Source organism: Meles meles, chromosome 2 (assembly GCF_922984935.1).
Source record: "Meles meles chromosome 2, mMelMel3.1 paternal haplotype, whole genome shotgun sequence".
NCBI classification, from domain to species: domain Eukaryota; kingdom Metazoa; phylum Chordata; class Mammalia; order Carnivora; family Mustelidae; genus Meles; species Meles meles.
Window position 1 is genome coordinate 201,084,829 of NC_060067.1, and position 25,487 is coordinate 201,110,315.

Consider the following 25,487-nt stretch of genomic DNA (forward strand, 5'->3'; position numbering starts at 1 on the left):
ACAATCTAAGATACCACTACACATTGACCAGAATGGCTAAAATTAAAGACAAAAGAAAAAAAGGAAAAAAAAAAATGAAGGCTTCGGAAGGTTGAAAGGCACCTTTGACCCTCATATGGTCCTGTTAAGAAAAAAGAATGATAGAGACTTTTGAAAGTATTTGTTAATCTCTTACAAAGTGAGCCATAACCTTGCTATGCCATCTGTCCTCCTCATTTCTAGGTAGTCACTAAAGATAAAAGACCTACAGCCCTAAACACCAGTGCTCATAGCAGCCTTCTCTATAACTATGTAAACTTGTTATCACCTGAAAGTGTGTTCTATGGTAAATGGATAAATTAGAATTTATCCATAATGGAATTATCACCATAAAAAGAATAAACAAGATTTTATAGATAAGATCTATAAAAGGATGCCTCCAAAAAGCATAAAACTAAGTCCAAGACAAAAGGTAACTTTTGGGTAAAAGTTATTTTTTTAAGATTTTATTTATTATTTGACAGAGATTACAAGGAGGCAGAGAGGCAGGCAGAGAGAGTGGGGGAAGCAGGCTCCCCGCAGAGCAGAGAGCCCAATGAGGGGCTCGATCCCAGGACCCTGAGATCATGACCTGAGCCGAAGGCAGAGGATTTAACCCACTGAGCCACCCAGGCGCCTCTGGGTAAAAGTTTGAAGAGAACAGAAAACTTACATAAATGTCTCAAATTATTTCTCCTCAATTATCAATTACATAAAAGTAGGAAGTTTACAGTGAAAAAGCTTCCTGGACAACACTTCAATTACTAGTATTAACATCACCAATAACAGGACATACTAACATCACACATCACAGTCCTTCAGTCTTGCATCCTGGACTTGGCCTTACTGTTTCATATTCCTATTAGCCAAATTAGGTAGCTTTGCCACTCAAAGTAATTTATCAGCATGACTTAAAGGACTCAAAGTCTTGAAGGTAAATACCTCTGAGTGGATAAAAAGAGAGCAGTTAAAAGCTGTTGCTTTTGTATTGCTTATTTCCTGCTTTATCATTTCCTATTTTATTTTCGATTTTACTGCACATATTTTGAAATGTATCCAAAATTAGAGAAAAATCAAAGTTGAAAGGAAACATAGCCTTATATCTGGATTTATAAAATTTTTATTATGCCAAGCATTGGCTTTTCTTCCATTTATGATAACTATATTTTCAAGAAATTATGGGCTTTAAAAAACATTCAATTGAGGCCTTATTTTTAAAATTATTTGGTTCACTTTATGTGTGTTACCATTTTTTTTTAAATTAAGTCTTTTTTAGATCATTTGAAGGTTCACAGCAAATTGAGGGGGGTGGATACAGAGACGTTTTGTGTACTGTCTGCCCTCACACATCCATAACCTTCCCCAATAAAAACATCTCCCATCAGAGTGGTGCTTTGTTAGAACTGATGATCCCACTTAAATACATCATAACCACACAAGGTCCATAGTTTGTATTATGGTTCACCCTTGGTGTTTTTATCTCCTTAAATTATTGATTCATTTATTGTAGTCTCTTTAGTATAATAAAGCATTTAGAGCTATAAATGTTTCTTTCCACTCAGCACTGTCCATATCAAATATGATTTATGTAGTGTAAACCTTTTATTTGATCTTTCTTAAAAGTCAGTAATTGCAGCTTGGATAATCTAGACATGGGAATGATCTAGAGAGTGTTTTCTCTAACATTTACTCAAACTGTTTCATTTAAATGGATTTTTCTCATTAAGTTCCAATTTTACTGCATTGAGAGAATTTATATTTAGTCAAATCATTTTTACTTTTCTTAATTTGTCATAGCCAGGGGAAAAAAATAAGATGTATCAACATGATGTACATTGTATTAAAGCTTTGTAGAGGGGTGTGTGTGTGAGACAGAGAATACACATAGCATGTCACTTTACATTAACTTAATGAAATACATTATTTACATGTTCTATATCTTTTTAAAAATTTATATCCTTCCTCAAATGAGTGAGAGGTCCTATTGAGGTCCTAAAGTCCCCCAATATTATTGCATTTTATTTATTTGTTATAAATGATGTAGTTCGTACAATTTTTATAATGTGACCTATTGAAACAGTTACAACTTTTTTCATCTCTATGTATATATCAAAATCTCCGTTTTCCCCCCAGCTCTCTATTTTTATCAATAGAATTTTTTTTTCTACTTGCGCTAATAATTTGTTTTTTCTTCTTGATGGGAGAGACAGTGATCTTCCATCAGAGATATAGGAACAATTTTCTGCTGTCTCTTGCTGGAGTGAGGAGATGGGGAAAAAAAGTAAAGTAAAACATTAATTGCCAACTACAGTATCTGTCTTGAAATGTCAACTTCCTACATTTTCACTTCCCACACAAAAGCACATTCTGATTTCACAATTACGCAAGATGAGAGAAATCAACAGGGTTCAGACCCCATGAAGATTTCTCTAATCTGAGGGTCTTTCAGATAAAGCAGTGATACACGGAGTTTGAGCAAAATATTTCTAGTTCCATAGTAATATCCACATGATACACCTTTAAAAGTACTATAAATGTAGATCAGAGAGAATGAATATCCTTATTACTTTGAGGGACATTGCAAGAAACTATGAAAATTTACATTTCAAATAACATTATATAGCAGCCGGTTGATTTTGATACTTGAAACAATGTCAAAATGGGATTAAAGCAAGAGTATGTCCAAAACACTTCAAACATATTTTCCATCTTAAACTCATTGCATTAAATGGAATGATATAGTTCATTTTATTTCCTTTACAGATACAGAAATAATTTCTGAATGCAGCTGGTTCCAAAACAGGATATGTCTAAGATTCCCATTGCATTTTATGTTGAATAATTTATTTTTGACAGAAAATGAAGTTTACAGTAATGTATTTTTTTGACTTTCACTATCAGTCATTGGAATTTATTAAAAATTCCAAACCTGTAAATTGTGCTTGCGGAGAAAATGTGTTAAGTTACACATTTTTCATTCCAAGCTTAATTAAAATCATATTCTCTAGTACACTGATTGTTAGAGAGGTATTTACCCACAAAAAACCTTCCATAGTTGTGGTTCCTGAATTATCCTTTCTTCTACAGATGTTTCTCTTATGGGAAGTCATTTTCCCATTGAAATAATTATTTTTCTGTATTCTCACCACATTTGTAGGGAAAAGCTAAGTCTGTTTTACAATATTGCAAAATCTCTTAGTTTAAGTAATATTTAAGAATTTAAAAAATAAAACATATTTTGGTTTTCATTTCTGTTTAGTAAAACCAACTAAATTTTACATTTGCATAATAATTGTTCATATGTTCTCTTTTTCAAACCTAGTACTAATCAATCTTTTTCAGTAACATAAGTTACTAATAGATGTTTTAAATAGCAAGAACAAATTTATGATTTATACAGTCTTTCCAGCTATAATATAGAAAACCAAACAAAGAAATCAGCTACACATAGCAAGATAAAATTCCTTTTGTTCTAAAATATCTCTTCCAAATTGAGCATAAACTATTTCTATATTCCATTTATTATATATGCCTTATATATTTTACATAGTATAGAGAATATATTCTCTATTATTTTCATATTATTTTCAATAAGTCCTCTTATATTCATTTTTGAAATGAATAATTACATTAAATAGTGAAATAAGGACAATATTCTACATTTCTAATCTTATTTGCTTGTCTCTGGCAGACCTCAATCCAATATTACTGAGGCTGGTCAATCACAAGTACACATGAAAACATTGGGAAACAATGATGGAAAAATCACTATCAACAATTCCCAAAATGCAAGCAAATTAATCTAATATATCTTTACATATGCTATTATTTATATGCTTGCTGTATACCATGTTCAAACTAAATATTTAATTTATCTGCATTTATTTTAGCAATTCTCAAACTTTTATTTATTTATTTTTTAGCAATTCTCAAACTTTTTCATCTGAGAACCTCTTTTTTTTTTTTTTAAGATTTTATTTATTCATTTGACAGAGAGAGAGATCACAAGTAGGCAGAGAGAGAGGAAGGGAAGCAGGCTCCCTGCGGAGCAGAGAGCCCGATGCGGGGCTCGATCCCAGGACCCTGAGATCATGACCTGAGCTGAAGGCAGCGGCCCAATCCACTGAGCCACCCAGGCGCCCCTGAGAACCTCTTTATTGTCTTTTACAGCGTTCTTTTATGGAACACCCCCAAAACTTTTTTTTTTCATATAGACTATATCAATATTTCCCATATCAGATATTCAAAATGAGACATACTTAAAATATTTATTCATTCATTTAAAGACAAACACATAGATGTTAAAATCAGTAATACTTTCATGAAAAGGATACTTTTTGGAACTAAAAATAATACTTTATTAAATGCTTTTAGTTGTATTTTAATTTTTTGTATGTAAACCTTCATTGTAATTATAGTTAATGTGCAATATTGTGTTAGTTTCAGGTGTATATGATTCAACCTTTATATATACATTATACAATGCTCATCACAGTAAGTGTAGTTAGCTTTCACAAAGATATTACAAATTATTGACTATATTATCTATGCTGCACTTTTTATTCCCATGACTTATTTTAAAACTGGAAAATGTACCTCTTAATCCCCTTTACCTATTTCATCCAACCCACTACTCTGGCAACCATCAATTTTCTGTATTTGAATCTATTTTTTGTTTTGTTTTGTTTTGTTTTATTTGATTTTTAATTCCATGTAAAGCTGAAATACAGGGGCGCCTGGGTGGCTCAGTGGGTTAAGCCTCTGCCTTTGGCTCAGGTCATGATCCCAGGGTCTTAGGATGGAGTCCAGTATCTGGCTCTTTGCTCAGCAGGGGGCCTGCTTCCTCCCCTCTCTCTGATGGCCTCTCTCCCCACTTGTGATCTCTGTCTGTCAAATAAGTAAAATCTTTAAAAAGAACAAAAACAATACTGAAATAAGGTATTTGTCTCTCTCTCTCTGACTTGTTTCACCTAACGTAATGCCCTCTGAGTCCGTCCATATTGTCACATATGGAAGATTTCATTATTTTTGTATAGCTGAGTAATATTCCATTATATATCTCACGTATATCATATATATCGTATCATACATATGATATATACAATAGATCACATATTCTTTATTCACTATCTATTGACAGATACTTTGATTCCCTTCATATTTTGGCTATTGTAAATAATGCTACAATAAACATAAGGGTACATGTATCTTTTTAAATTAGTCTTTTTGTTTCCTTGGGTTAATACCCAGAAGTAGAATTGCTGGATCATAATGGTATTTATTTTATATCCTGTGATCTTTATTATGGCCTTCTTTTTTAAGATTTCTATTTATTCACTTGAGAGAGAGAGAGAGAGAGCACAAGCAGGGGGAGGGGCAGAGAGAGAAGCAGACTCCCCACAAAGCAGGGAGCCCAATGAGGGGCTCAATCTATCGCCTTCTTTTTAACTTTGGATTTTGTTCTTCTTTTCCTGGTTCTTTAAGTGTAAGGTTAGATAGTTTATTTCAAATTTCTCATTTCTGAAGGTATGCCTGTATCCTTCTTAGAATTGCTTTTGCTATTTTATTTCCTTCCTTCTGTTGCTTTCCTTCCTTCTGTTGCTTTCTTCCCTTTTGGTTTGATTTTCATTAGGGTTATGTTTAGAATTCACTTCTCTTAATAGCTATAGATAGATATAGTGTGTGTGTTTACAGTAAGTTTATACTTTTGGGATACTGTGACGTTCACATACAGCATTTTATGTGTTTAAAAGTCTAAGTTGATAATAAATTAATTTTAAACACATTCTGAAGTTTTATAATTTTACTCCCCCATCCACATTTTGTATTTTGATGAAACATTTTACATCTTCTTATTTTCCATGTCACTTGACTAATTATTATAATTTTAAAATATTCAATTGTTTTTATTTGGCTATAGATGACACAATATTACATTACTAATTATGTTTTTAAACAATGTTACTACTTCCGCTTTTACTTTTCATACTTTATAAGTGGTTGGTCTACTACCTTTTTTACTTACTTTTCTGTGATATTTTTATTTCCATATGATTTCTTATTAATAAATTCCTTTCCTTTTTAGCTTAGAGAAGTCTATGTAACATTTCTTGTAAGGCTGGTTTAGCGGTGATGAATTCCTTTAGCTTTATTTATCTGTTCGAGCCTTTATCTCCTTCAGTTGTGATAATGATAATCTTGCCAGATAGAGAATTCTTCCTTAGCCAGGTTTTTTGTTTTTTTGTTTTGTTTTCTTTTTTTCCCTCTTAGCATTTAATATGGCATGCTACTCCCTTCTGTCCTGTGAAGTTCCTGCTGAAAAATATCTTGTTAGCCTTATGGGGTTTCCTTTCTTCTTGGGGGTGGGAGTTCCTTTGTATGTAATATGTTGCTTTTTTCTTGCTCTTTTAAAATTCTCTCTTTATCCTTTTACCATTTTAACTATAATGTGTCCTGGCGTTTTCTCTTTGGGCTCATTTTTTTTTTTAAGATTTTATTTATTTATTTGACACAGAGAGATCACAAGTAAGCAGAGAGGCAGGCAGAGGGAAAGGGGGAAGCAGGCTCCCTGCCCAGCAGAGAGCCCAATGTGGGGTTCGATCCCAGGACCCTGAGATCATGACCTGAGCCAAAGGCAGAGGCTTTAATCCACTGAGCCACCCAGGCGCCCCTCTTTGGGCTCATTTTATTTGGAACTCTGGGGGATTCCTGGACCTGCATGTCTGTTTCCTTCTCCAGACTGGGGAAGTTTCTAGCCATTATTCCTTCAACTAATTCTCTGTCCCTTTCTCTTCTCCTTCAGAGATCATACATTGTGAACCTTACTCTGATTGATGTCCCTGAGGTCCCCTTAATGAATCTGTATTTCTTTCAGTTCTTCTATTTTGCTGCTTTTTCTGGGTATGGCCCATTGCTTTGTCTTCCAGATCACTGATGGATGCTTCTATTCCATTCATTCTGCTGTTGAATCTCTCTACGGTGTTTTTCAATTCAGGTATAACTCCCATGTGGTACTTTGTATATTTTCTCTTTGTTAAAGTTTTCACTGTATTCATGCATTCTTCTCCTGAGATTGGTGAGCACTTTTTTTTTTTTCTTTGCAATGATTTTGAACTCTCAGGTAGATTGCTCACCTCCTTTCCAAGAGGATGGTTTTCTTGGGATATGCCTTGTTCTTCCTGTTTGGAACATATTCCTCTGTCTTCCCTTTTTGTTTGTCTCTTTGTGTTTGCCTGTATTTATCTGGCGAAGTGGCTAACTCACTCAGTCCTGAAGGAGGGGTCTTGTTTAAGAGCTGTTCCATGTGGCCCAGAAGCTCATTATGCCTTGGCCACTAGACCCAGAAACTCTGTTTGTCCTTCATGGGTGGGGGGTGGAGGGGAGAGTTCTTGCTATGATCAGGCCCTGACTGCTGCACAGGGATGTCAGGGCTTAGAGCATTCACTCAGACTGGTTGTGGCTCAGCTATGTTGGGAGTGTGGGTTTGAGATGTTCGCCATCCCAGTTGTGCCTGTCTCTGTGCAGATTGAATGAGGGTCAGTGTGCTTGCCTGGGTGGTCATAGGTCAGCTGCTACATGGGGATAGCGGAGTTCAAGGTGTTGCCTGAGCTTTTTGCAGCTTTCTTGCTATGCAAGGAGGGCGGGGCTCAGGGTATTGTCCATCCTTATTGCGTCTCATCCTTGCACCCCTCAAGGATGACTGCGTAGTGCTGGTGGGGGTTTGAGGCATCCCCTAGGCCTATTGTGGCTACACCACTGTGTGTGTTGTGCAAGGCTCAAGATACCCAATCAGGCTGATTATATGTCTGTTGCCGAACAAGGGTGACAGGGCTCAAGATGCTTGCTTGTCCTCACTGCAGCAGGGTCTCTGATCAGGTGGCTAGCATGTGAGGTGTTCATCCAGGCCGATTATAGCACAGGGTAGGCAGGACCTGTTTTATGGTGCTAGCTGGCTAGAGGCCATGCACCCAAAATGGCACCTGTTGTTTCATTTACCAGTAAAGTAGGATGAGATTGCATAAATGGAATCTGCCAGCACTTCCATCTCTGCATAAGGTCCCTGTAGGTTCGTTCCTCTGTCAGACACTTTAAAATTAGAAGGAGATCTTTCTCCCTTATGCTTAGGCACTTTTCAACCTGTTGTTTTCTTTTCTTTTCTTTTCTTTTTTTAAGAATAAAATACAATTTATTAAAGGGATATTGTACACATGGAGGTGGACATCTTTTCTCAAGTATTTCACACCATAGCAATGCTAAACCATGTTTAATTTTTTTAGATTTTTATTTATTTGACAGAGATCGCAAGTAGGCAGAGAGGCAGGCAGAGTTAGAGAGAGAGAGAGGAAGAGGCTCCCCGCTGAACAGAGAGCCCGATGCGGGGCTCGATCCCAGGACCCTGAGATCATGACCTGAGCCGAAGGCAGAGGCTTTAACCCACTGAGCCACCCAGGTGCCCCTCAACCTGTTATTTTCATGCTGGATCTTCAGACTTGTGGATTTGTACTCAAACCCTTTTAAAGTGAGATCACAATCTGCTATAGTTACATGGTTTCCCTAGTGTTAATTTCCAAAACCAGACGTTTTGGGAGTTAGCATTTCTGGTGCCAGGCCCTAAGGTTCCAAGTGCCTGGTGTGGGGCAAAATCCCTTTATTCCTCGAGGGAGTGTTCTGTATTTTGGGGATCTCTGTCACTTGTGGGGTCACCATCCTGGTATGAGTCCAGATGAAACTGTGTCTCTGCCTCTCCTACCCTTTTATCAATGCCTCTTGATTGTGAAGGCACTGTTGATGTAGCTCTCAGATCCTTTCCAGAGGCAAATTATTCCATATGTAGCTGTAAGTTTATTGTCTCTGTGGGAGGAGGTAAGTTCAGGGTCCCCCACACTGTCATCTTAAATCCTTGCTCCTAGACAAAATTTTAACTACTAAAACACCACATCAGAAACTAATGATGTACTATACAGTGGCTAGCTGAACGTAAAACAAAACAAAACAAAACAAAACAAAACAAAACAACCACCACAGTCAGGCTCACAGAAGTGGTTACAAACTTTCTAAGTTGAACTTTCTTTCCCTGGAAGCTTAAATTTTATATGTGGTAACAAATGTTGTCAATTTTTTGTTGTGAAATAAACTTTATTTTTGAGAAACCATCTAGCAATACCCAAATTTGCTTAACAACAGTTTTTTTCTGCCAGTTTTTTCTTCCTCCAAAAAAATCCAGTTCAGCTTGCAACTCAAACAACCATGTAAGACTTTCTCCTGGATGAGTACATTGTAAACTACAGCCCAGCAGACCTAATCTGACCTGTCACCTGCTTTTGTAAACATAGTTTCATTCTCACTAGCTAACTTGCTGATTTGCTGCCCTCATGCTCTATTGGCAAACAAAGGTAACTACCTGCCACAGAGACTGCATTTCCCGCAAAGCCTGAAACAGTAGTTGGCCCTTTAAGAAAACAGAAGTTTACCAATCTCTGCTCCAGGCAACCGTGACTTTTGGTTTACTGCAGAAATGCTATATACATGAATTGTCACATAGCATATTAAATTGTCACATAGCATATTAAAAATAAATGTACTTAGGAGTCAAAATTTAATAGATTTCTTGGTTTTTACTGATTTAATTAAAATATTAAGTGAAACTGGCATTGATTATTATGATTATTTTAGGTTTTTGGTTTTTTTTTGTTTTTTTTTTTGTATTTATGGGTCTATGTGAGGACCAGTGGAGCATGAGAGGGCTTCAAGCACAGGTTGGTGGAGATTTTGTGCTATAATGTAAGCCACAAATGTCAACACAATGAAAAGGGCAAATGTAATAGTATTATTTTCCTATTTCATAGATATGGATGCTAAGCTACAGACACATGAAATAAATGTTCTAAGGACAAAAATCTGGAAAGTGGTAGACTTGGGATTTGAAATCCGTGCATTTAAATTGAGAACAAGTTTCTTAAAGCGCCAGGTTTCCAGGGAAAGGGCTTTTGTGACCCTGATTAAAAAATCGTTCCATGAACCTATATCAACAGTTTTCCAGAAGTACAAATATTTATGTCCCACCAGACTTTTCTACTTTTTTTTTGCTAAGTTATTTACCTAAAATCATTCACAAACAAGTATTAAACTAGAACCCACACATGGAATTGTCATCTTTGTAAGTTTTTACTGATGTAAAAACAACCCCTAAAAACAAATCTATCCTTTTTCATTTGTGTAAATTTGAGAAAATTATCTAACTTGTATGACTCTGTTTACTTGTATTAAGAAGTGACATTAAAGAGGTGGAAAGATTAGCCAAAACATTATATATAGTTTATTTATCATGGTGAACAGTATGGTACTGAATAGTCTTCAGGTGTTCTCAAGATACCATTAATCCTTTTGTTTCTGAAGATTTTTATTCACTTTCTCCCACACTGAATTTCAGTAGGTGTCATATTTTGTTTTTTAAATTAATGTTTATTTATTTTAATTAATATTTAGAAGTTCATTGTTAATGTGTGGCATTTTGGAATAAATTTGATTCATTAATCTTTACTCCCTAGGAACCTTTTATTTTATAGACTGGCCAAAACTTCTAAAAGTTCCTTTATGACAATTTGGTGGGTATAATTCCATTGTGACATTGAAACATATTAATCAGATAAGTATATAACACTAGGCTTAGTTGTAATCATTATAAGATGCCTATGGATTTTATGATTGAGCAGAATTTAAAAGGAACATCAGGTAAAGCAAGACTTGTAGAAATACAGCAATTTCATGAAATCTCTCTAGGTGCACGTATGTATTTTGTGTATAGATATTTATAAAGTATTAAGATCAGGATGATGCTAAAGTAATTCCTGTGTACCTTATGATGTTGAAAGGGAAAAAAATCAGCATGCGACCACTGATAGTGACATTTGTGTATCTGTTTTTATAAGTGTGTGGGGAGAAAGAGATTTTTTTGGAGAGAGATTCTTATGTGCAAAATACTCAGAGTAAAATAATTTCATAGTCTCCTATAATCAAGAATTTTAATCATAACATTAGATTCCAATGAGCTAAAAACTATAAATCTTCATAAAACTTCAAATCTCGCATCCTTTTTTCTTCTGTTTTTTAAAATTAATAATCCTACTGTAGCTCATTAAGCTTAAGAAAAAAATGTGTATTTTTGTGTGACCATGTTTGAGTCCGTGTGTGTTTAATAATATCACTGATACTATCATATCAGTGTTGAGATGAATATTCCCACTGTGGTGACTGTCAGAATAAAGGACTTTGAAAAAGAAAGGCTTCTCTTTCCCAAGCTGTTTTCTCAATCAAGGGAGTGGCAGTTAACACAGCAGCAGGACGGAGTAGCTGAAGGCTCTTCCTAACCAGATACTGAGACCTCTTCAGTGCGCTGGAGCTCTAGACTGGATTTTGTAGGTGGAGACTGGGTTCCTTGCTTTTAACTGGTTGCCAGATTATTCTAACTAGGATTATATTTGTCTATGGCTTACTTGTATCTGGACATAAATACCTTAAGGCAAAATTGCTTTGAGCATCTTATTTCTCTGCCATCTTTTATCTTTTCGTCTACTAACTGGTTGCTGCCCCTTGCTCTCATGACCCTCTCTGAGACTAAAGAATATGGAGACACCTGATCCGTGTGATGTTCCCTGCGTTTTTCATTTACATTAGAAGGATATCTTTGTTCTTCAAATACATGGCCCCTACCAGGAAAGCTACTTCCTGTGAAACTCGGAGCCTCTTCTCTTCTTGGTGAGAAGATAGCTCTTTTTAATGTTGACACCATCCACCAACATTCTTCCTCTTTATTTTTTTCAAATTTTACACAGCAATGAGCATCCTTTATTAAGCTTTATTTTTGTTTTTAAGTATTGTAGTTTTATTATCTATCTCCTTTCACTGTATCTCATTTGAAGTCAAGGATTTTCTTCTTGTATTACTGAGGGCTATTCCCAGACATATATAGAGTTTCTATAAAATGTAAGCAGATTTTTTTTTAAGATTTTATTTATTTGATAGAGATTGCAACTAGTCAGAGAGGCAGGCAAGGAGAGAGAGGAGGAAGCAGGCACCCCACTGAGCAGAGAGCCCAATGTGGGGCTTGATCCCAGGACCCTGGGATCATGACCCGAGCTGAAGGCAGAGGCTTTAACCCACTGAGCCACCCAGGTGCCCCAAAATGTAAGCAGATTTTGAGTTAAGTCCATCCCATATATATTTTTTTAAATCACAATGCTGTTATTTTACATGATCGATTTGTGGGTATGAGAAAAGACTTCTGACCTCAGGGGAGCCATGTGACCAGACTAGAAATGATACTTGCAACTCACATCTTATCATCACATCTTGTCAAATATTAGAGAAAAGCTTTTAGAAAAGTAAAGCTTTTTATCACTATGCTCACTACTACACATTTAAAATTATTGAAGTTGCTTATTTTCTACTGCATTACATATTTTTTGAAAACTCCAGAGGCAGCAATTAACAGAACTTTATTTGTGTAATAAAGCAACAAAATGGAATATGAAGACAGACATGTCCATTTCTGAAGAGGTCACTGATCATTGTTATCTCTTGATAGGCATTTAAATGTAGCAGGCAAGACTTTCCACTGAGTGAGGAGTTTTAGAAACACTTTCTTATGTAACTTAAAGAAGATGGTCAGGATAAGCTTTTTGAAATCTTAGTTGAGATATTTGAGTTTTAAATTTGCATCCCAATCTGGAAGAGGAGAAATATTTAATTCAGTCCTAAATTAACTGGCTAGAAAAATCTGTGCTGGAATTTATTACTCCATGTAATTGGAATTGATAAAAAAATACATTATTTTCCAGCTATATTAGATTGCTTTCAAAGTGCCACTCATCCTTGTATTTTTTTAATAGTACATTTCTTGTTTAAAAATTTACTGTGATGATAAGAACAATTAATACCTAATATTTCTGTTATCCTTAAGAAGTCAGTGACAAAATAATTTTCACTTTTAGCTAAGATTTTAATTTGAAAAGGTGACTCAAGAAAGAACATAACAGATAAATATGTTAGAAGTCTCAAAAAAAAAGGAATAATTTTCCTAGCATGGCATTGGGGGCAAAAGTGGCCAGTCGGAAACAGCACCCTAATTTTGCACCTTTATTTTGCACATGTTTATTGCATTATGAGTGTGCCTATTTTTTAACTTATATCTAACTTTTAATTAAAATAGGCTATTGATAATTTTTCTTTTATAAATGAGCACCACATTTACAACAGAAAAAAAGAAATCTCTGTAATCATATCATAAAGTAATATAGTTTGTAGTTTACTTTAAAACTTATATTTTCATAATGTTTTGATCGAAGTGGCTGAAGAAGAAACTTGATACACCCAACGTAACTCCTACTGAAAGTGCCTGAAAAGTGCTGAGAGGAGGGAAAGACTGGAAGCTATTGCCCTCTTCGCAGCTGCTGATAGGGTCAAGAGATCTGTAGGTAAAGACTAGACCACAACCAGCAGAGCCAGGAGTTTACAAACACCAACTCAAGGCAAACTCACCTCCAACTCACAGCGCATGGGAAAACACCAAAACCAGGACAGGCTGAGGGGGGGTGAGTGTGGGGGGCGGGAAGGAAGCTACATCCTCTCCTCTGAAGGCTGCATCTCCCCTATGTGGCTCTCCTTTGAGGCAGACACTTTGAAAGTATGCTTAGTCTTTAATGCCCTTCTTCCTAGTTTCTCTTCAACACTAATCAGGTTCTCTCAGTCTCTTTGTTTTCGTCATCCCGCTCTCATCATGGCTTCTCAGTTTTCTCCACCGATTCCTGTGCTTTGCCCAGACTTACAGTATCAGTCCTTCTATCTTTTCTAATATTTGTCTTTACTAAAAATCCTCAGGAAGAGCTTCCTGCTTCATGGTTATAAATTCATCCTAAAACTTACCACCCAAAACTCAGTCATCTAAGAGCTTATTGGACTTGACTCAGATATCTAGTAGACATCTAAAACGGAACGTATCCAGGGCTCAGTGCCTGACAGCCACTTTCAATATTTCCTCTGTTGCCAGACTTCTTTTGGGAACTCCACCTTTGTAGCTCCTCACAACACAATAGTGGTTTGTTACTTCCGTTCCTTCATACTCTACAGGCACTGTGGGAAGAAAACGTCTTTAAATTATTTTTTATCCCAGTGCAATTAACCAAGTGTTCTACTAGTTTTGGGTGTCCAATGTAATGTTCATTCAATCACTTCACTCTCCTCAAAAACCTCTGGTGCTTCCTGTCACCATTACAGTATAATTCAAAGTCCTTACGTGGACCTTATTGTATTTTTTTTCCTTTTTCTTCATTTTAGGGTTGCCAACTTTTATTTTGCCATGTAAAACCATTTAAAACTCATATTTGTGATTATTATTACTTCATAACAGGAAAGACATTTTACCACACAAACAATGTAGAAAGGACAATCTAAAAATTTAAAAAAAAAAACCAGTATTTAAATTTAATTTTCATAAAATCCTTACTTTATGTCCTACATTTTCTCTACATACTTTTAAAATTATTACTATTTTGAAGGCATCTGGGCGGCTCCTTCTGTAAAGCAGCTGACTCTTGATTTTGGCTCAGGTCATTATCTCTGGGTCCTGGACACAAGCCCCAATTTGGGCTCTGCACTCAACTTGGAGTCTTTCAGGATTCTTTCTCTCTCTCTGCCCCTTCCCCCATACTCTCTCTCTCTCTTAAATAAATCAATCTTTTAAAAAAATTTAAAAAATTATTACTATTTGTGTATGAACTCGCAGAACATTTAAAAGATGAACAGTAGAGTGGGAACCAGCATTTGGGAACTATTTCTCCATTGTTTTTCATACTTATGGTCATCCTCTTAGAAGAGAGGAACTGAACTCCAGACACCATCAGCTGATAAGTAGTTGAACTGGGTTTCAAATTCAAGTCTGTCCGCTTCAGAACCAGTGTTTATACCCTATTCCAGTCTGTGTCTATGCAAGTGGGTTATCGTTGTGGTTCTTCTAGGATGTAGTTGGCAGAAAATAGGGCTAATTTGCTTTTTAAAGTCTTGGCTAGTACTTGGGTTGCAGGAGTAAACATAGGGATCAAATTTATTTTTAAAATCTGTGCACATGGGTGTGTTTTCGACTGAAGTATAGTTGACATACAATATTAGTCTTGGGGTACAACATAGTGATTTGACACACATATATTATATATTGTGAAATGCTCACCATGGTAAGTGTAGTTACCATCTGTCACCATACAAAGTTAATACAACATTATGAGTATATTCCCTATGCTGCACTTTATATCTGAATTATTTGCTTTATAACTGGAAATCTGTAACTCTTTTTTTTTTAAAGATTTTATTTATTTATTTGACAGAGAGAGATCACAAGTAGGCAGAGAGGCAGGCAGAGAGAGAGGGGGAAGCAGGCTCGCTGCTGAGCAGAGAGCCCGATGCGGGACTCGATTCCAGGACCCTGAGATCATGACCTGAGCAGAAGGCAGCGGCTTAACCCACTGAGCCACCCAGGCGCCCCATGGAAATCTGTAACTCTTAATGCTCTTTATCTATTTCACCTGTCCCCACCTCCCATCTGCTCAGGCAATCACATTTATTATCTGTATTTATAAACCATTTTCTAGTTTGTGTTTCAGATTCCACATTAAACGAAATCGTATGGTATTTGTCTCTCCCTCTCTGACATATTTCACTTAGTAATACCCTCTAGGTCTAGCAATGTTGTCACAAATGGCAAGATTTCACTTTTTAATAGCTGAGTATTATTTCATTGTGTGTAGGGCGGGGGGTGCATCTTCTTTATCCTTTCATCTATGGATGGATACTTGGGTTGTTTGTGCATCTTGGTTATTGTACACAATAATGCAACAAGCAGTAGGGTGCATACATATTTTTCAGATTACTGTTTTCATTTTCTTTGGGTAAATATCCAGTAGAGAATGACTGGATTGCATGATATTTCTATTGTTAGTATTTTGAGGAACCTCCATAATGTTCTCCATAGTGTCTGCCCCAAATTACGTTCCTACCAACAGTGCATAAAGATTCCCTTTCCCCATGACCTCACCAACACTTATTTCTTGTCTCTATGGTTTTAGCCATACTCACAGATTTGAGGTGATATCTCGTTATTGTTTTGGTTTCACAGTTTTCTGATGATTAGTGATGTTGAGCATCATTTCATGTGTTTGTTGGCCATCTATATGTCATCTTTGGGAAAATGTCTATTCAGATTCTCTGCCATTTTTTTAATTACATAGTCTTATTTTTTGATGTTGACTTGTATGGTTCTATATATGTTGGATATTATCCTATTATTGAATATGCCATTTACAAAATTCTCCCATTGAGTCAGATGCCTTTTCGTTTTGTTGATTATTTTCCTATTTGATACAAAACCTTTTTAGTTTGATGTAGTCAAAATTGTTTGTTTTTGCTTTTGTTGCCCTTTCCTGAGGAGACCGGTCCAAAAAAGTATTACTAAGACTGATATATATTTAAGCGTTCACTACCTATTTTTTTAAGGAGTTCTGTAGTTTCAAATCTTACGTTTAAATTTTTAATGCATTTTTAGTGTATTTTTGTTTATGGTGCAAGGAAGTAGTGCAGTTGCATTCTTTTGCATATTAGCTGTCTGGTTTTTCCATACCATTATTGAAGAGATTCTCTTTTCCATTGCATAGTCTTTCCCGCATTGGTGTAGATTGATTGACCATATAAACAGGAGTTTATTTATGGACTCTATTCCACTGATGTATGTGTTTGCTCTGTGTCAGTACCATACTGTGTTGATTACTGCATCTCTGTAGTATAGTTTGAGATCTGTGTGATACCTTCAGATTTGTTTTTCATCCTCTAGATCGGTTTGTCTATTTGGGGTCTGTGATTCCACAAATTCTAGGATTATTTATTCTAGCTCTGTGAAAAAATGTTACTGGTATTTTGATATGAATTATATTGAATGTTCAAGTTGCTTCAAGTAGTATGGACATATTAATAAGATTGATTCTCCCAGTCTGTGTGCATGTGTGCATCTTCCCATCCGTTTGTGTTGTCTTTAGTTTCTTTCATCTGTGCCTTAAGGTCTTTAGAATACAGGTTTTGCATCTCCTTGGTTAAAGGTATTCCTAGGTATTTTATTCTAATTGCTGTAATTATAAATGGGATTATTAATCTCTCTGCTAGCTCATTATTAGTATATCAAGGAATCACAGACTTTTATTTATAAATTTTGTATTCTGCACACTTAATTCATATATCCGTCAACTGTCTTTACTTTTTGGTGGAGTCTTTACAGTTTTCTGTATATATTAGCATGTTATGTGCAAAAAAGAATAGTTTTACTTCTTCCTTATCAATTTAAAGGTCTTATTTCTTTTATTTTTTTTTCCCTTTTTATTAATTTTTTCAGCGTAACAGTATTCATTCTTTTTGCACAACACCCAGTGCTCCATGCAAAACGTGCCCTCCCCATCACCCACCACCTGTTCCCCCAACCTCCCACCCCTGACCCTTCAAAACCCTCAGGTTGCTTTTCAGAGTCCATAGTCTCTTATGGTTCGCCTCCCCTCCCCAATGGTCTTTTATTTTTTTTAAAAGATTTTATTTATTTATTTGACAGAGAGATATCACAAGTAGACAGAGAGGCAGGCAGAGAGAGAGAGAGAGGGAAGCAGGCTCCCTGCGGAGCAGAGAGCCTGATGTGGGACTCGATCCCAGGACCCTGAGATCATGACCCAAGCTGAAGGCAGCAGCTTAACCCACTGAGCCACCCAGGCACCCATAAAGGTATTTTATTTCTGTTTCTTGTCTAATTACTGTGGCTAGATCTTCCTATACTCTATTGAATAAAAGCATTTAGAATGGCATTCTTGGGGTGCCTGCACAGCTCAGTTAGTTAAACTTCCAGCTTTTGCTTTCAGCTCAGGTGGTGAGACCTACCTTGGGCTCCATGTTCAGGGCAGAGTCTGCTTAAGGTTCTCTCTCCCTCTCCCTGTGCCTCTCCTTCCCACCTGCTCGCTTGCTCTCTGCCCAATAAATAAATAAATAAATATTTTAAAAATATTTAAATATTAAAAATAAAAAATTTAAAAAAAATTTTAAAAAAGAATGGGCATTCTTATCTTGTTCCCAGTCTTAGAGGAGGAAAGTTTTCAGCATTCACATCATTCACTGTTGCGTTACCTGTGTGTTTATCACATGTGGCTTTCATTATGCTGAGCTTTATTTTCTCTGTACCTACTTACTTGAGGATTTTTATCATGAATGAATATTGAATTTGGTCAAATGCTTTCTATGCACCTATTGAGAAATATCATACGATTTTTAACCTTTGTGTTGTTAATGTGGTTTATCACATTTGTGATTTGTAGGTACTGAACCATCCTCACATCCCTGGAAGAAATTACATTTGGTTGTGGGGAATAAGCCATTTAATATGTTGATGAATTCTAATATGTTGTGAATTTTTGCATTACATTCATCAGGGATATAGACCTGCCGTGTATGTATATCTTTGGAGTGTGTTTATCTGGCTTTAGTATTAGGGTAATGCTGGCTTCATAGGATGAATTGGAGATAGATGTTCCTTACTTCTGGATCTCTCTGGGCTCATCTTGTTTGAGACTCTGTGCTTCCTTCACCTGAATGTCTGTTTTCTTTTTGAGGCTAGGGAAGTTTTCAGGTGTTAATTCTTCCAATATATTTTCTGTTCTCTTCTCTTCTCCTTCTTGGACTCCTATGATATGAATAGTTGCACACTTGATGTTGTCCCGGTAGTATGTCCCTTATCCTACCCTCATTTTCAAAATTCTCTCTTTCTCTTTTTTTTTTTTTTTTCTGTTCAGTGTGGACGATTTCTGTCTTCCAGATTACGGACCAATTCTTATACCTCCTGTAATCTACCTGTTGACTTCCTCTAGTTATTTTTCTTTTTTCTTTCTTCTTCTTCTTCTTCTTCTTCTTCTTCTTCTTCTTCTTCTTCTTCTTCTTCTTTCTTCTTTCTTCTTCTTCTTCTTCTTGTCTCTGATTCTTTTTATTTTCTATCTCTTTATTGAAGTTCTCACTAAGTTCATCCACACTCTTTCCCAGTTTGGTGAGCATATTTATGACTATTAATGTAAACTATTTTTTTTTCCAGGTAGATTGCTTATCTTTTACTTAGTTCTTTTTCTTAGGCTTTGCCTTCACCTTTTGGTCAAAACGTAATCCTTTGGTCATTTTCTCTGACTGCTTTTTCTCAATGTATTGAGTAAGTCATCTACTTTTCCTGGTCTTGAAGGTAGTGGTCCTACATTAAATGCATGCTGTGGGGCCCAGTAGCACAATAACTCATTTTTATCAGAAGCAGGTACTCCAGAGGGGTCCCATATATGACTGCATGTTCCCTCCTTTGTTTTTGGGCCATGACTGCCTCAGGCACAATGTGGATTGGGCTTTCTCCAGGTCAGCTGGTTGAAGAGCTCAGGTTTAACTGCTGTGGGTATATTGATAGGGGAGGTTAACCCTGGTGTGACTGTTTACGGTGTCTGGCCATGACTGTTGCTGTCTTACTGATTGAAAGAGCTGGTCTTTCCATCTTCTTGGACAACTAACTGCTTTGCTGAGGTGCTGCTCCAGATCAAGGCTGCCCACTGAGTATCACAGGGTGGGAGTCACTTTGGAAGGTGCCAGATTTTCAGATTGGGTAAGCAGGTCTCCATGGAAATACTGGGGGGCAGTGAGGGGTGCTGGTAAGGTAGACAGAGAGTTTCAGAACTAGATTACCAATTTTAGGCCAGGTAGACTGAAGGAAGGCAAGAAAAATGGCTCCCATCAATGATTTTATTACTGGAAAAGTACCTACAAATCCTGTTTTTGCACCACATGCCCTAAAATTAATCCAAAAGCTTCATATGTGATCCAGTGCTTTTCAAACTCCTGCCTTTGTGCTGGGTTTAAGAGCAAGTTAGATTGTGGGCAGGCCTTTGATGAGTGGAGTCTCAGTTTCTTAAAGCCCTGTGGGTATCCTATAAATATGTTCCACTGACTTTCAAAGACAGATGTTATGGGGGTTCATCTGCCCATGCAGGATCCCCAGGGTGGGGCTCTCTGACGTGGGGCTGGAGCCCATCATTCCTCAGGGAGGTTTTCTCTACCTCCAGTATCCCTCCCACTTGTGTTACAACACCCATGTCTCTGCCCCTTTCCTTCCTCAATGTAGATTTTTAAAAAATAACCTCAGCTGTGGAAGAGCTGTCCTGCTTTTCTTCAGGTTTTTCAGAGGGCTGCTCTATATTTGGTTGCAGCTCTGGTGTGTACATGGGATGAGGTGAGCTCAGGATCTTTCTCCTCCACCATCTTCCCCTCCTCTAGCTTAATACATGTCTCACTTCATTTCCTACAATTGTACCCCTTCCTTTACTCCTCCTCAGCCCCACCAGTCTTTTTGTGTTTCGCAGCTATGCTAAATATACTCTGACGTTAGAGACTTTCTACCGGCTGTTTGCACAATGAAGCTCTTTCCTCCGGATTCGCACAAGGATCTCTTTTCTACTAGTTCAAGTCATTGCTCAATACCACTTTATCAGTGAAGGTCTTCAAAGCCATCACACATAAAAAAGCAAACCCTCAGTGCATGCCCTGCAAAGCTATCTTTTTACTTTCTTCCCCCACAGCATTTAAAAGAGGTTGTCTAATGCATTTCATTGAGATGTGCAGGATTTTTTATTTCTTTACCAGTTAGAATGTAAACTATAAGAGGACAGGAATGTTTGTCTGCTTTGTTTTTTTTTTTCCATCACTTCCTGGTACTAATGATATAGTGAGCCCTCAAATATTTGTTGAATTAACCAATATCTAGTCATTTATATTTATATTGTTATGCAAAACCTTTTATAAAAAGTCAGCATATATTAGGATCATAGAGAAAATCTTAATTGTCAAAAATAAGAATAATAAGTACCATATTCTCTGATTATGTTGTAAGATTTTTTTTTAAGTAAGAAAAATGAATGAAATGCCATACTACAGGGAACTTAAAATCAAACAACTGTTAGTAAACACACAATTAAAGTGAAATAATGACAATTAAAAAAATCACTCCAGAATGCAAATATTGTCAAGTATTAAAATCAATACATTAAAAGAATGAAGAGTCTAATATAAAAATAGAATTATTTTTATTAAGAAATAGACTTAGTAAATAAAAGAATGGCTTTTTGGAAAATATAATTAAATATAAATAATGACCTACCCTAAGCAACAAAAACAGATAGGAAAATATACAAAATTTAGAAATTGTATATGGAACAAAACAGAAAATTGCAAATGTCTAAAAAATATTTTAATCAGATTTGGAAACCTCTATTCAATTGATGAATTTCAGTGACATTAAAGGGTGTCATTATCAAAGAAACATGAGATCTTAATAGTCCAATAATTATAAAATAATTGTAAAAGTTATCAAAATCTAAGTACCTGATAAAGATAATGCCCACAAAATTTTATAGTTTAATTACCTAATCTAAAAAGAGCAAATTAATCTAATACTATTTAAACTTTTCCAGAGAAAAGATAAAGTTTCTAAAACAGTTTTACAGAACAAGTGTTAGACTAATTATAATTGGAGATAGAGGGGAATTAAAAAAATATTGGGTAAGTTTTCTATAAGATATGGTCTTGTTGAGCAAGAATAAATGTGTTTAGAGATTCCTATATTCAACATGCTTAAAATATTTTTCATGGCCAAAATACTATCAACTATATCAAAATAAAAATGACTAAAGAAAAAAAGTAACATAAGCAATAAAACATTAATATAACAAGAACATTCAAAAAGAAGATATCTAACAGAATTCCACTTACTGGTAAAATCAGGTAATTATATTGAAACTAGGTAAATGTGTAGATTAAGATGTCTACAGGAATATTCACAGCAGTAATTTTTAAAAGCTAATGAGGTAAATATACCAAACGTGCATCAATAATCAATAAATCAATAATCAACAAATACTAGTGGTATGCTTTCACAATATAATCTTCAAGAAATGAAAATTATAGCTAGTTCTAATAGCATGAATAAATTTCTCAAATATAAGAAGATAAGATTCCATCTGTATAAAGTTAAAATTTGGCAATAAAAATTTACTGTGTTATAAGTCAGGATAGTGTTAGTATCTATGGTAGTTTTGGATTGTGGGCTATTTTTTTTTTTATTTCTTTGGTTGCACAATATATCCACTTCTAAATTTATACAAAGCTGAGGTTCACTTTTCTAAACATGTGCTTTATATGAGTAAAACATTCTAAACATATTCACAGGGTAAATAAATATCTCCAAGGATATATAAGAAACTTATCAAAGGGAGTTTGCCAGGTAATTTAAATGGAAGCAGAAATGCAAGGATATTTTGATTGAATAAACGTTTTATTTTTTTATTTTTTATTGTGTTATGTTAGTCACCATAAAATACATCAATAGTTTTTGATGCAGTGTTCCAAAAACTTCTCTTTAAAATTATAAGCCTGTACCCTTTAATCACTTTCCTTGCACACATAATCACATTGTTGTTAAAAGTTTAAAACAAGGGCACCTAAGTGGCTCAGTCAGTTAAGTAGTCTGCCTTTGGCTCACTGGATCTCAGGATCCAGGATCCCGAGATGGAGCCCTGCATCAGACTCCCTACTCAGTGGAGTCTGTTTCTCCCTCTGCTTCTCCCCTTGGGTTGGTACTCTCTCTCTTTCTCTTAAATAAATAAATAAAATCTTGAACAAAAATAAAAAATAAAAGTTTGAAATGATATATTTCTATTATGATAATTACCAAATTTGACTTTTCTAATTATAAGCATTTTGCAAAATACTAACTCTAGGTGTATCTAACTCTTCACCTTCTCAGTGACCACAGCATTGCAGCTGAAGGTGGCTAAGGAAGAAGAAGAAAAACATTTACTGATTAATCGCACTTTTGATTCATGATTATTGAATTCACTGGCCATTTAGCTTTATAAAAATTCAGACATTTCTGTTCCATCCACTCTGCCAATCTCTTACACGTCCGTCTGCTGCATTACCCTCTTTATTCAAAACTGCCTAATATCTTATTTCTTTTTCTAATACTCAGGGGCTGACTTTTTAAATTCTTTTTTCTCTGATAAGACAGAAGACACTGTATGAGAAATTCAAGCTCCCAATCTCCTGTACATGAATTCATGCCTGTATATTGTTCTCTCCTCTTACAGAGGTCAAACAATCCTTGTTCCTAGCTAAAGCCAGTACTTTTTTTTTAATGCATTTAGTCCTCCCTCTTCCTCCTCCTCCTCCTCCTCCTTTTTTTCTTAAATATAAAATATTTCATTTACTTATTTGACAGATTGAGAGAGAGAGTGAGCACACATACAAGTGAGGAGAGCTGGAGAAGAGGAAGCAGGCTCCCTGCTGAATAGAGAGCCTGATGCGGGACTTGATCCCAGGACCCTGAGATCATGACCTGAGCCAAAGGCAGAGGCTTAACCGACTGAGCCACCCAGTCACCCCAGTCCTACCTTCTTATGTTACTATTTTACCCTCTATCCTGGACCATTCGATTCAGCATACAAATGTACTTTTATTTCTTCAATTTTAAATTAGCACAGAAAATGAAATCACTACCCTCCCCAGAAACTGGCCCTTTCAGTTCTCTGAAAATACTCTCCATTTTCTCTTAAATTCATCCAAACAGATTTTTAGTCCTTGACACTTAAAAAGACCCCCAATACCATCTATATTAATACTCAGAGTAGCTAATTCCCCGAGGTGATCTTATTCAGGACTACTAACAACATATGGTATTTTGGGTCCTTATGCTGCTGACAACTTTTGACACTGTTGCTCATTACCTCTTTGAAAGGCTCATTTCATTGGCACAGCACAAAGTCTTGACCCTTCTGCCCACTTGCTGCTATTTCTGTTCTTCTTGTCCTGTTCCCCTCTGTCATAGAGCCAGCATCTACAGAACCCAGTCCTGTCACTGTTTCCCTTGTATATCTATATAAAATCCATAGTTGATCTTACCTAGTCTCACAGCTTTAAACTGTCATATAGTGCCAACTCCCAAATTAATAAACCCAGACTAGTCTGTTCCTCTGAAGTGAGATTTATGTTTCTAATCTCCTACTTGTTTTTTTCTTACATATATATTAGATATGCCAAAGTTAAATCCAAAATTGACCTCTTGATGGACCTCCATGAACCAGCTCCAACAAGAGTATTTCTGATCTCCGTAAAAGTCAACTAAAACTTTTCTGTTGTTCTGAGCAAAAAAATCTTAACATTAACCCTAACTGTTGTTTTTCCTACATTCTTCAACTAAAACATTAGGAAATTGCATTTTTCTCTCAACATTCAAAAGTATGCAGAAATAAATCACCTACACACTTTCCCCTGGTCACAGTTTGCAACATCTTTGCTGGATTATTTCCATTGCCGCCTAAGTGGTCGTCCCACTTTGGCAATTCCTCCATTTCACTCCATTTTCAAGTGGGAGAAAGAGTGCTTCTATTAAAACAGCACCCATCATTTCAGTCCTCTCACTCAGATTAAACATCACTTTCCTTAAGATAGTTTACAAAATTCTGTACGAGCTGACCACCTGTGCTTGTCTTCTTGCTCATTCTCCTCCAGTCTCATTGGACTCCCGATTGCTCAAATACATTAGTCATGTTTTTATCTCGGGGTCTTTGCTCTTCACAGGATCTCACTGTAGATGAAATGCTTCCCTTCTCATTTCCCTGCCCAGAAAAATCACAGACGAACCCTCAGTTCCTTTAGGTTACTCACAGAAGTATTTTCTAGAATATCTCTTTGGTTAATTTCAATGCCCACAAAATTCATTTCTTTTTGGCTTTCTCTTTTAAATCTACAAATTTTAGTCATTTACATTTGTGTTGTTGTATTGTTCATCTTCCTCACTGGAATTTAAGCTCAGTGACTTAATTCTGGCAACTAGACTACCTGTCATATCATAAATGGTTGTATTAGCCAAAGTCCTGGCTGGCAAAAAACAGCATGCACGCTGGAATCTAGTAATTTGAGTGAATTGTCATTCACTAAGGGCCAAAGGGAGGGAGGAGAAGAGTCCTGCAGAGCATGCCATCTCACTGGAGTTGGGGCTTAGGTATTGTGATATAGCCAGCCCATGACAGCTTTTTGCAAGAAGGGTGTTGGGAGAATACATCCTTTGATTGTGCTCTTCTTTCTCTCTGTGATAACATGCAGGGCTGATAGCTGCCCATTTCCAAAGGGAAGCCAGATGACAAAGGAACTCTGATACAGTGAAGGGAGATGTAGAGAGTAAACCGAAGGTATATAGCACAGTGTCCAATAAATAATGGTGAATGAATAATGCTTCAGTGAGTATCTGGATAAATGCTTGTGACACACAATGAACCCTATTTCTCTAGAAGTGTAATTAGTAAGCTCAAGGAAATGTAGATACT